We start from the raw sequence: 13,772 nt of genomic DNA, 5'->3' as shown, positions 1-13,772 counted from the left end.
CAGTACGACTGAAGTCGACAACGCCGGTCGGTAGACTGATGCTTGAGGGTGGCATCAAGCGGCTTCTAGTGGCAGAAGCCTGAATTACAATGGGTTTTCCCACAGAGAACGTTTCCGGTTACTTTTGTGTACTTTTTTGTGTACCTCCATGTATGTATGCGTGTGCGCGCATGTGAGTAGAGTGCGTCTTCATTTATAAACCAGGATGCAAAATTCAGTAATTAACCACGACAACAGCGCCAGACACATTTCACTTCTGAAAAACCTTCAAGGCATTTCACACACTGCAATCCTGCAGGAAGATCTTCGATATCATGGATTGAGAATACACTCACTCGCCCACCTGAGCTTATTTTACAGTGAATTTTGATACGTGCACTTGCACTCGTGTATACGCCCTCACGCACACTCACGCGCTAACTCATTTTTCGTACGGTCCAATCACTGACTGCACATTCTGGCACGCAAAGCAACACCGCTATTCAGACTCACTTGAATAAATATCTGTCTCGTATACACTTCAATGATACTCTCTTCTGATATGCAAAATTTTTCTTCAGCCAAGCATTTCTTTCTCTTCCTCAATCACTCGTTTCCTTTTCTCGGGAACCTCTCTGGAGGAGAGTGATGTAGTGGTTCATGCAAACATGGCGTGGATTTGATCCTCGATAGCCAAATTTCACTTAACAGTTCAACAGCAATTTTCTCACAGTAAAACAATAGTTTTTCTGTGATTGACAGCAGTTGCATTAGCCAGACACCTTCGCTAAGCAGAATAATGTCTTTGCCACTTGACCCTTCTAAGCCACCAAAAGCTAGAATAGAGATAACAAACCGCCAACGAAATCTATTGTCCTCAACATTATGTCTATCCTTCTGACTGGTTTTGGCTAGTTATAAAAACAAGAACTCCGTAAGCCAAAGTCAGTTAGTAAGAACCGAGTCTGACTGACCGGCTGAACAAAACGCTGTCTCTAAAGGAAAAGGCACAACTATAGTAACTCACCAACGAAGCAGTTGTTTCGTCCTACCACTCTCACTTTCTTTTCTCTGTAACATTACCATATCTCTCTCTACATGCTACTATGAGGTCGTCTACACACGTATACAGGCCGAAATTAACTTTCTTAACCTAGCATGCTCTTTCAATTATATCACACCTGCCCGTTGAGGCATGGCATTATACAAAGTAACGGTAGATAAATATTTCTTTACAACTTCGATCATTGTTCTTCTTTCATCTTTCACATCTTACAACATGCCGTTGCAATAAATCTTAACCGTCACACACACACACACACACATATATATATATATATATATATATATATATATGAAATATTTATACCGTTCGTTTCTTAAATGTTGTATTTCTAAATGTCACTATGACCCGCCATTTACATATCTTCTTATTACAAGTTCTGCTCTGTTCCTCAAAAGTGTTGGGTTGAAGCCAATAGTGGTAAAAATATTCCAGTGAGTCACTGACCACATGTTGATTACTCTTCAATAGCATCAACTAAATTGTTCTTATCTTTGCATGCGATCATATTGAAACAATAATATCATAATCGTTTAGCTGCAGCTGCACAGTAGTGGGTATACTGTGCATATGCTATCATAACACAAAATGTTGAATTCACTGAGGAGTATTTGGATAACCTTTCGAACTCCAGTGCTCAAAACAGACATTTGACATTTTCAAGAACCTGCAGGGCACTGAACAAACTGGATCTCGACAAAAATTAATCTTTCTGATAACAAAATACTATTTTTCTAATTAAAATTTCTATACCAAGAAGATGCTTCTTGCTTGAAAGACTAATGAGTTGAACTATTTGCCCGTAGATCACCGTTCAGACTGTGTTGCAACTTTTAGTAATGCTGTGTCTACGAAGTTACCATCAAGTTCAGCGAATGAAATGATAATTATAAAATTAATATCACGCTTATAAGCCACTGTTAACGGAGGGGAGTTCAGCAAAAAAGAGTTCATTGTACAATGTTGATCAGTCAAGTGCTGGCGTCACTAGAGAAAATGACGCGAAGGAATGTAAACTGTTTCTACTATATCTATCTCTAATTATTATGTAGCAATATGTGCGCGTGCGTGTGCGTGCGCGTGCGCGTGTGTATACAAAGCAATAACATTGTATATATATATATATATATATATATATATATATATGCACATGTAACATTATATATATATATATATATATATATATATATATATATATATGAAACGATTAATAACATTATATACTTACACATAAAATTATATATATATATACATATATACAAAACATTATATATATATTTATATATATAAAACAATATATATATATATATTGTGCATGCGCATTGTTTATTTTTGATTTTGCCGACTACACTGTATAGTAGGGTCAGCTGAGCACCGTCTGTGAAAAAAACAGCAGCATGACGCAAGTCACTCTGCCAGAAATTTGGAAACGACATGCTGTGCTGCTTGGAATTCGCGCCGAAAGCTCCAATACGAACATGTCAAAGTGTTTGGGTGTCAATCTGAGGACTGTGCACCGAGAGTGACAAAAATCAAACATCTAGTCAACATCATGATATTTGGAGTGATCACTAGTGATGGCGACGTTATGCATCCATTCATCTTCGCACACGATCTCACACTCAACACAGAGGCCTCTATCAAGTGCCTGGAGGAGGTAGAGCTGCTCTTGGTTAAGAGGGTGGCTGCTGGAAGACCCTATATCTAGCAACAGGACTCTGTACCATGCCACACAAGCAGGAGAACCCAGTCATGGCTGTCAGACAGTTCCTGCAACAACGTCTCCCTAACATGTGGACAGACTGCAACCTCCTTGATTATTATGTGTAGGGTGCAGTTGAGCGAAAGACAAACAAAACTCCTTGTAGCACCAAAGATGAACTGAAGAGAAGGATCATAGCAGGGTTCACCAACTTAAACTAGGAGGCCGTCCAGAAGAGTTGCAGGAGATTCCGAATTCGTCTGGAGGCCGTGGTAGAAGCCAATGGCAATTTTATTAAATAATTTTTTTCTTTAGTATTTCAAAATATTTTTATGCAATTTTGGTAAATATATCTTTTGTAATGAGATGGCAATGTTATTTTCATGGAGGATACTTCTTGAAGATTGTTTGATCACAGCAGCAGGATGACGACAGGGCCCAGCCTGTGTCACACTTGGACACCTGCCGAGCCAGGCTTGTTCCTCTGACGTTCCTGAGCCCTTTTTTGCCATTTACTGAATCGGTTTGAGGCATTTCAGAGTAAGTTGTAAGTGCATTTTTAGGTTTCTGCCAAACAATTCAATGTTTTTACTAAGATTTGGTGTATAAGAAGTACCTGTGCAGATGAATAATTTTCAGTGGGTGTGTAGCTTCCACTGCACTACCTCCACCTATTGGCTCAAGAAGACTTTCGCCGGTGTGACATGAGAATTGACAAAACCGGGAACTTCCAGGGTCTCAGGTTTTATTTTGGAGGTTTTCTTCTCTTAGGTACATTACCAGCCAAGGTTAAAGAACTTCTACCTGTCCATGAGGTAGGGTATCCCGTATCAGACACCAAACCGGCACCCAAACGCTCCATAGAGGGATTAAATATCATTCCAGCGTCCGACGCGGAGCAGCTCATACATACATTACAAAAATAAATAAATAAATGAATTAAAACATTTTTTTAATGTATAAGATATGTGATCTAAAAATATAGATAAAATAAAATTTGAATATAAATAAAATAAGATTTCCCGACCACATGTTTCCGGGTTCAGTCCCGCTATTAGGCACATTGGGCAAGTGTCTTCTGCTACAGCTTCAGGCCCATCAAAGCCTTGTGAGTGGATTTGGTTGATAGAAACCGAAAGAAGCTCATCGTATATATATTTATGTGTGTGTGTTTGTGTCTGTGTTATTCCCCTCTGCCAACATTCGACAACCGATGTTGGTGTGTTTACGTCCCGTAACTTAGCGGTTCGGCAAAAGAGATAGACAGAATAAGTACCAGGCTTACAAAAAATATGTCCAGGGGCCCATTTCTTCGACTAAAGGGCGGTGCTCCAGCATGGCCATAGTCAAATGACTGAAACAAGTAAAAGAATAAAAGGATATACATATAAGAATATATAAAACGATATATACGTATTTACACATATTTGTTAGATGGCCGTTGACTACTCATGAATTCCTCAGCCCTTTGACTGGTCTTATTTTTCATCCCGCTGTGTGTCCAACAATCACCCTCCTCACCAAGCAAGTTTAGTAACCGATGACCCGACCATGCAACAGGTTTTACTGGATTACATGTAACTAATAGCACTCATGCAACGTCACACACATATATACTTGTGCAAACACGGTATCTTTAAGATAGCATGTTTTACATTGATTTGATATTATTGTATCATATATTCCTTATAGTGTACATGTGTAAGTATACACATGATATGCATGAGAAAAATGCTGGCAAGACACGTAACATGAATGAAGTTTGAATATTAATAATGGAAAATGTAAAGTAGAGCTACAACACACACACACACACACACAACGATGATACAGTTAGTATTCGTTACTAAGTATAATATCATCGTAAATACTGATATCTTATTCATGTTTATGCGTAGGGAAAAATTGAGCCCATCTCATTCACATTGCTGTCACTGTTTTGATGTGAACCGAATGAAAGAAGTATATTCTTTGTTTATATATGACATGCAGTTATACAATTAAATATTGTTATATGCAAAATGAATGTGAAGCGAAGCAAGCTGTTATCTAGATATATGATAACAATGTAATCTCAATATTTCATCTCATATTGATGTGGAAAATTACATCAATATGCCAAATTAAAAAATTTTCCCTAAACTTTGAAATATCTACAGGTCCAACCAAACAGAAAAGATCCAAGTTGTGCTCCGACTTGAATAGGGAAAGGCTCCGCGATATACAAAATACCAAAGAAACGCTGTATATCACGATGTTGCCCCTACGGCACCGTCAAGGAAGGATATTACAATTCCTTATTTTATTGATTTCAGGGGTTAAAAAATACAAAGTCGGTTCTCAGCAGTTAAACCACACACTTGTGTAGATGAAAAATGTTGATTTCTTGTATAGACACAAGAACTCAAAATGTAGAAGAGGTTGACGATTATATTGGTCCAAGAACATCACCAGTATGCAATATATCAATCCCAGGTCAGAAGTGAAAGATGACCTACACTGGAATCAAAATAAAAAAGTGAAGAATGACTAAATATTACATGTAATTTTGTTTGACATTTTGCCAATCCACCTCCCAGATAATTTTTACTGTTGGTTTTGTTATTTATTCTCAAGGTATTTTATGCAATAAAGTTTAGGCAGTATTTCTTGACGCCTATAAAGTTGTTGCTCTTGCAAACTTACTTTAAAGACATGCTGATTAAAACTATTTTAAGTGTTTAAAAAGGAAGTGGACAATGTAGCAAAAATGCTATAAAAATAACAGGATACACCCTACAATTTATATAGTATGCAATTCAAAGCAGAAAAATGTATGTCCTTTGTTATGTTCAAAAGTAAAATAGGTTTGACTAGAAAGATAATCGTTACATAGTCAGACTAGTATTGCTCTGTGTTGGCAAGAATCAATTCAATAGAAAGGCATAAGTAAAGAGGGACCTTGAAGCAGAACTTCATCCTTCTTTTGTTTTGTTGAATCAATTCAAGACAAAATTCTATCATTCAGAGAAAATATCTAAGTGAAATATTTTCACAGTTGAAGTTACTGTAGCTCTTACTAACAAAATTGTAAGTGCTATGGTGGTTTCCCCCTTCTAAAACACAGAAGACTACTGGCGTAATATTAATTCAAAGTTAATAACATTATATCATACATTAATGTAAATCAGGACACTTTAAGCTTGTAAGAAGTCTATTACTAACCATCATAAGCTATTTAGTTTTAATGAACCTCAGGTATTCTTTAATGCCAGTTGTACCTTAATGTTGTACCTTTAATGCCAGTTGTACCTTAATCAAAAATGGCCATGCTGTTATTCATGACAAGTGAATTTCGTTTCTTACCTGTTATCAACATTGCAATTCATTTAAATCCCAGCCAAAAAGATGATCTTTTTAGAACAAACTGTAAGGAAACCTTTGCATGACTGCTCGACCTACTGATAAGTTCTAAATCTCCCTTAAATTACACCATGCTGTCTAGAAAGAGGATGGGTACATTGGAGAATGTAAGCAAAGGTACAGCATGCTTAAAAACAAATGGTTGTTCATGGCTAAAATGCTGCAGATCACAGGTCTACTCAAACATGACTGATCTAGGGCTATATAATTATGACTATAGCACAACTATAGTATAAAGTCCTACACCTAAAGTTCTACTTCAGTCAAGTTCAACCACGCACTGATCATCATTGGAAATTGTATCAGCCCATGGTTGACAAGATTCCAGAACAAATTGTAGTCAAGACTGCTAGTTTCGGTACAAAGTCAAAATATTTTTTAGGCAATCAGTTATGACATTCAACAACTGGAACAATATGTACATCAAAATGAATTACTCTTTGTTCCAGTTAAAAAAAAAAAGCTTATACAAGGCTCGAGGCACAGCTGGCTACTTAATGATTCCAGAAGAACTAATTTTAGCAAACAATTCCTTCACTCAAGCAAACTGCTAATGCAGTGGCCTTTTCTGCAATCGATGTAACTTAAGTAGCAAGAACTTCTAATTCTACTTTTAAGATGCTATCAACTTGATGTGGACAAGCAGAGGTTATGAAGCAAGTTAAGTTGAAAATGTGTGATGAATACAATTTCTCACAGACTAGCATTTGAGGTTTTCTATCGCACTTCACAAGATCTCAGAGGTAGCACCAACATAACGAATAGAGTCAATGACTTGGTCTCTGGTGATCTGAGGCAAACTCCATCAGTCATAACAAAATACATATCCATTGAAGAGCTCAGAGCATGCCTTACAGAAAGACTATCTGTAAACAAGAGCAAAAGACTTCCATCTTTTTACCAACATGAGAGTTGCATTTCATAAAAATGTCTCAGTAGCCCAGTTTTCAGAAAGTTTTACTTTATTTAGAAGCAATGGTTACCTACCAATTAACATTGAACATGATGTCAAAATGCAAAAAAGAAAAAGTGGAAAATTATCAACATTTCACAAGAAATGCTACTGGCAGTTTATCCTAGCTTTTATCACAATGATAGAAACCACGAACGATTTTCTAAATTCTATTATGGCTCCCGCAAATTACATTGTGTATAATATTAAGACTTTCTACTAAAGGCACAAGGCCTGTAATATTAATACTACCATCATTCAGCAGGAACCAGCCCAATCTAGATGATACATGTCAGTTCACACTGTGATTGGTATTACCAATGCCGTTAACTACCCAAAAGAAATTCTCAGTTCTCCTCTATCCACTGGTATCCTTCACAATCTGCAACTGAATATAGGAACACCTGTTATAATACTCCAAGATATACAAACACTAAAGACTAGCAGTGAAACCCTTATGGCTATCTAACTGAAGTCACCATTAACATGAATTATACTAAGATGTTTTCATTCCATACATTCCCATCATCTCATGTTATTTCATTTCAAGTATTTTCAGTTTCCAGTGACATTGTCTTTTTCTATGACCATCAATAAGTTATAGGGATAGTCCTTCAGGATTGCTGGAGTTCAACTGATACATATTAACCAAGCTCACATCTTTTCATCAGAGTATCATACAAGAGAACAAGGAATGTTAGGGTTGATTGTTTTAAGTGTTGTATATCAATTTAGAATTACAAGAAAATTTATAATGTGAAATAAAGATAGTATTTTCATAAGTCACAAAATTAAAATTATCAACAAATAATCTTAAAAGCTACACATGCATTTGCATTACATCACAATCATCCTCTAATGTCTGTTTTCCATACTGGTATAGGTTGGACGGTTTAACTGAAAACTGGTAAGCTATACCTGGTTCTAATCTGATTTGGCATGGCTTCTACAGCTGGATGTCCTTCCTTATGTCAGCCTCTCTAAGAATGTAGTAGGTGCTTTTTATGTGCCAGTTATGAAACACCAGCATTGGCCATGACTACAATCTCATTTGGCTTGACAGGTCTTCTTAAGCATGGTATATTGCCAAAGGTCCTGGGCACTTGTCACTGCCGTGAGGCCCAAAGTTTGAAGGGTGCCTTTTATGTGCAACCAGCACAAGTGCCAGTTATGTGACACTGGTATAGGCCATGATTACAGTATCACTTGGCTTGATGGGTCTTCTCAAGCACAACATGTCACCTAATGTTTGAAAGGTGCTTTTTATGTGCCAGTTACACGGCACTGGCATTAACCAGTAAAAATATATGCAAATATTACATTATTACAACCAAAAAGCACTACATAAAAAATTGCTATAAGTTAGTTTAGCTTATCAAAGTAATGCTTTGACATAGTCAACATGTGGACAATGCTGAGTAGCTTTGATAGGTGTGTCTGAATTTTTGCTAGTCCTCTATGTTTTGGGGCAGAGGTAACATTCAAGTTATTCTTGCAGCTCATTAAGTCAATACATGAAAGCCAGTGGAATAAAGTATTCTACTTGGAAACCTGTAGGTGATGGTTCCAGCAAGGGCTTCTGGTTGAATAAATCAAGAAATCTCATTCAACCGATGTTAGCATGGAAATAAGAGATGCAAAAATGATGGTGGTGGTTGTTGTTTTGAGAGAAAACTGCACAAATGGCTCAGTTATGCATATAATATACACATGCAGTGCTTTTCGACTCAGTTTTGTCAAGGTGGAAAGGTCTTCTTGAGAACTACTTATTGCCCACCATTCTGGTCCTTTGTCATCTCTGGGAGATTCAAGGTCCTGATATCAGCATTCACCACTTTATCTCATATCTTCTTCCACATTAAGTGATCAGTGCTTCTTTATACAACTGCCTACATCCATATACATGTCCCATACGAGCACAGCATATTTTTCTTGCACACAATATTTGAGCCTGCTTATGCCCATTTTTTCTCTCAGAACATTTGTACTGTCATTCACGCACATTTACACTGTTTATTCAACAGAACTTGCTTGCCTCTTATATGCATACACATACAACCAACTGATGCCAACCAAATTCCACTCACAAAGCATTGGTCAACTCAGGGTTATAGTCTACTAAAGACACTTACCCAAGATTCCATGTAGTGGGACTGAATTTGGAACCATAGGTTTGGAAGTGAATTTAGCCACACTGCCGTTAAAATGTATCTATAGATAATAATTATTATTATTCAACTCAATAAGGCGAGTTGGCAGAATCGTTAGCATGCCAGGCCAGATGCTTACCAGCATTTTGTCCATCTCTATATTCTGAGTTCAAACTTTGCTTTTCATCATCTCAGTGATGATAAAATAAGTACCAGTTGAGCAATGGGGTCAATCTAATCGACTTAGCCCCTTCCCTGAAGTTTCTGGCCTTGTGGCAAAATTTGAAGCCATTATTATTTAACTTAATACACCAAGCATTTATCTTTCCAGGCTGCTCTGTGTTAGATTATTCTATCCAGCTCTCTGTCATCAGGTTATGTTCATCAGTGTTTCATAACAATTATAATTGTTAAATAATCAATATAGTAATAAAAAACAACACAAACAATATCTAGAAATGATGTTTTACACTGTATTTTGTTTCAAATGTACAAGCTTGGACAACAAGAACAAATTTAAATTTTTGTTTTGGATGTTTTTTTTTTCTTCAAAAAGAATGAGAAACCAGAAAGTACAAAAAAAGAAAAAGAAAAAAAGATGAAAACTTTCTGTGTGATGATGTAAGACAATATACAGATATGGGGAATTGTGAGAGGACAAGAGCTCTTGAACATCTTTTTGGTTTTAAACATTAATTTAATTTATTGGTTTTAATCACAAAAAAGAGAGAAATTTGGGTAACTTACTAACAAAATCTACCTAAGTATATATTTGAATGATAAAATTTCAATGATTTCACAGAATAATTTTATTTCTTTAGTAAAAATGAGTCTTTGTCTTTTACTAGGCACAAGGTGCATCTGAATCAGCCCCAGCAGTTTTCTGATACTTTATGCTATCCACAGAAAAAAAAAAAAAACAACTAAAAAAACAGAAACCCCTTGAATGCAGATATGTAAACACCAAACAATATATTGTAAAGCAGCATCTAGCCTGGCACTGTTCTTTTCTCTGTGCTCATCTGCCGTTCAATCAGAAATTAAATTATCTCATACATGAGCACAGTGCCTCAGATTTTATAAAGTAGCAGAAATTAGATTACGTAAAGTTCATGCTTTTCTCGAAAGCATTAACCACCAATTCAACTGAAGTGAAATAGCTACAATTAGAAATTGAAATTGGGTCATGGATTTGGTTTGCTGAGGAGTATACCTCTTTCTCAATGATATCTTTTACATTTAGTAATAATAAAAATACAGACGTGGAATAAGAATTAGAAAAAAAAAAAAGATGTGGAGTAGTGAGATGAAATAAATGCAATGTACAGATAAGAAGTGAGGCTAAAAAAAGAAAAGAAAATGAAAAAGCATGAGGTAGTTAAAGAGTCCAAATTCAATAATATAAAAGTAAATAAAAACAATATTCTAGCTTATACTTGTTGCTTTTGCTTTCACTAGAAACATTTTCATGAGAGTTGTTTAGTGATTTCTTTAGGAGATGGTGTTTTAATATTAAAGAATAACAGTTGAGCATATTACAGAGAAGTGTACTACTAAATAAACAGAGAGAATTTAGTGAATGGAAACAAAAAAGAGAATGATTAAAAAAAAACAAAATCAAGACTAGGAATAATAAATACAGTTTGCTAATTAAGGAAATGTGTCTTTTCATATTTGAATTTTGTCCTTTTGAAAATGCTTAGTTAATTTTATTCCAACACAAAAAGAAAACTGTTGCAGGTGTTTGCTTCTATTTATAGGTATTATATGTTCTAGAACTAATATAAACATTTACGTGAGCATGTGACTGCATGCATTTACATTTATGTAAATACAAATAGACAATATACATATATATATGTGCATATATATATATATATATATATATATATATATATATATATATATATATATACATACATACATACATACATATACACACATATATATATATTTATATACATGAACACATATACAAACAGAAGAAAACAAAAAAGATTTATTTACAAAATGTTGAGAGAGAAAGAGAGAGAAGGAAAGGAACAGCTGGCTATCTACATAAGCTTATTGAAATTATTAAAATGATCACTTGTTTTATTTGAAAGAGAATTTCAGATATTTAGTAATGTTATAAATAATGAGAAAAATACACAAAACAGCTCTGTTGATAAGTTTGCACTCAGAAAATGTCACTTGATAAAATAACAATAATATTATGTCTGGCTAACTTGATACATGAATTTAGGGAAGTAATATGTGTGTTTGTATACATACAGACTATATATATATATATATATATATATATATACTTATAAGATTACGAGGCAAGGACAAGGCAAACAAACAAATAACACATGAAGTCTGACAAGCAATACATGTAGAGGGAAAAGCATAGAAATATAAAGCAAAATAACAACAATGGAAGAAGCGTACAATGAAAATAAATATTGCTAAGGAAGAAATTGAAAAAAACTTGACATCTCAGCTTAAAGACTCTAAAGAGAAGGAAAAGGAATAAATGGTTGGAAGAGAAAAATGAAAATAAATGATACTGAATTTACCACTGCCTCCATTGCAGGCCTTCTTGTGCACGTGTATACACACACACACACACACATATATATATGTGTATATATATATATATATATATATATATATATATATATATATATATATATATATATATATATATATATATATATATATATATATATGCAGACACACACATCTAGTGTCAAATAAAAAGAAAACTAGTACTACTAAATCATTGGCAGGATGTTGTTTGAGGGTTTACAGTGAGCGACCAATGAAAGGTTAGAAGCTGTGGTCTTTGAAACAGAAGTAGCACTGACCAACACAAAGGAATGATGCTCATACAAAAGTACATTAGGGTAACAAAGGTCCTTTTAAGGCCAAGGTAAATATCACAGACCCTCTTTTATAATCCAGAAATGGCATAATGTTACAATTTTAGCCAACTAAATATGGCAATAGAATGGGATGCAACACCATAGAACACCAACTAGATTATACCTTAATGAAAGTAGAAGATATAGACTCTGTTTGAAGAGGAGAATCACTCTAAAAAAATTTACATGATCAGAGTGTTTCTCTGAAATTGAAAAATGAAATTTTCAGATGCTGCCCTCATGAGTGGAAATTTGTTTTGGCAACATGGTAATATCTGTTTTGAACCTGAGAACTATATGTATATATACACACAAACATTCAGTTTACATGCATCACCCATGGCCAATAACTCTTCCTTTCTTCTGAAAAATAATCATTTCACCTTTTTGCTACCATAGAGCCTTTCTAGAGTCTATTTATCTCCAACATAAAAGAGGCTATGCACTTTTGGCCCCATCATTTCTGAAGAGTTCTCAATATTGTTTAGTGGCAATATTCAGCACAAAACTGATAACATCCTGGTCAGTGATATGTCGTAACCAGTAATATATTGCTTGGTGACATAGAAATATATCTGTACACAGATACACATATATAAACAGTACACATTGTCTTTTCACTATTCCATGGTTCTTGTTATATATTTAGGCATGCTGCAAACTACAGCAATCTTTCTAGAAAATGGGAAAATAGCAAACACACACCCCTATGCTTACAATAGACTGTCAATGTCTCAAATGAAAAAGCAATACATCAATGAGAAATAATCTAAGAACAATCTAATTAATGAATAAATGTTTTTAATGCAACCATTAAGTATGATCAGTTTCTGAGTCTAGTTGGGATTGAACCAAATTTCTATTTTGTTAGACACTTCAATTTCTTTATTTTAATATGAATAAGAAGCAATTAGAACAAGTATAGTTAACCTCACTGTCGATAAATTCTCTTTGAATGATAAATAACTTGGGGAGTGGATATTTTATTCAAGCATTTATTAGGAAAACATCTTAATTTCTGCTAAATAGTTTTAAACTTCTGAAACAGTGTTGCATTTCTGAATAATTAAAGGCTAAAGATGAACGAAGCTGAACTAATTATTCCTAACAATTTGAGCTATTTAAGAAAAACAGTAAAATTCTGCTAATCAAGTTTAGCCTTCACCAACTAATTGAAAATAAATAACTTTTCAGTGCTAATTTACCAACACTTTAGTAATATGACATCATTAACACTAGTGAATTAAGAACAACTAAACTAGAGAAGAGTAAGCCAATATTGTTGATATCGAATGTCCTGTTGATCTTTTGACAGAAGTTTCTTAAGTTGAATGCAAAACAGATATATATTTACCTATTCCACTTGCAGAGGAAGAAAAGAACAAGTGTGAAGCCATGGATTGTATAAGTTAATGACTAGAAATGCATTCAATTATGGCTACAGTTAATTATATTTAAGTGAGAACTTTACAAATATATGAAAGACCAAAAAAAAAAAAAACATTAAAAAGAGAACAAAATGTCTAGTTTCAAAAGTTATTTCCGAAATAGTGTATGTTTTTTATTCTCTAGTTTTGCTTTCACTTCCATTGTGGATATTTTCATTAGACAGGGC

This window comes from Octopus bimaculoides, chromosome 4 (assembly GCF_001194135.2).
Source record: "Octopus bimaculoides isolate UCB-OBI-ISO-001 chromosome 4, ASM119413v2, whole genome shotgun sequence".
Taxonomy (NCBI): Eukaryota; Metazoa; Mollusca; class Cephalopoda; order Octopoda; family Octopodidae; genus Octopus; species Octopus bimaculoides.
The sequence above is the reverse complement of the archived record's forward strand: the minus strand, read 5'-3'. Positions refer to the sequence as shown.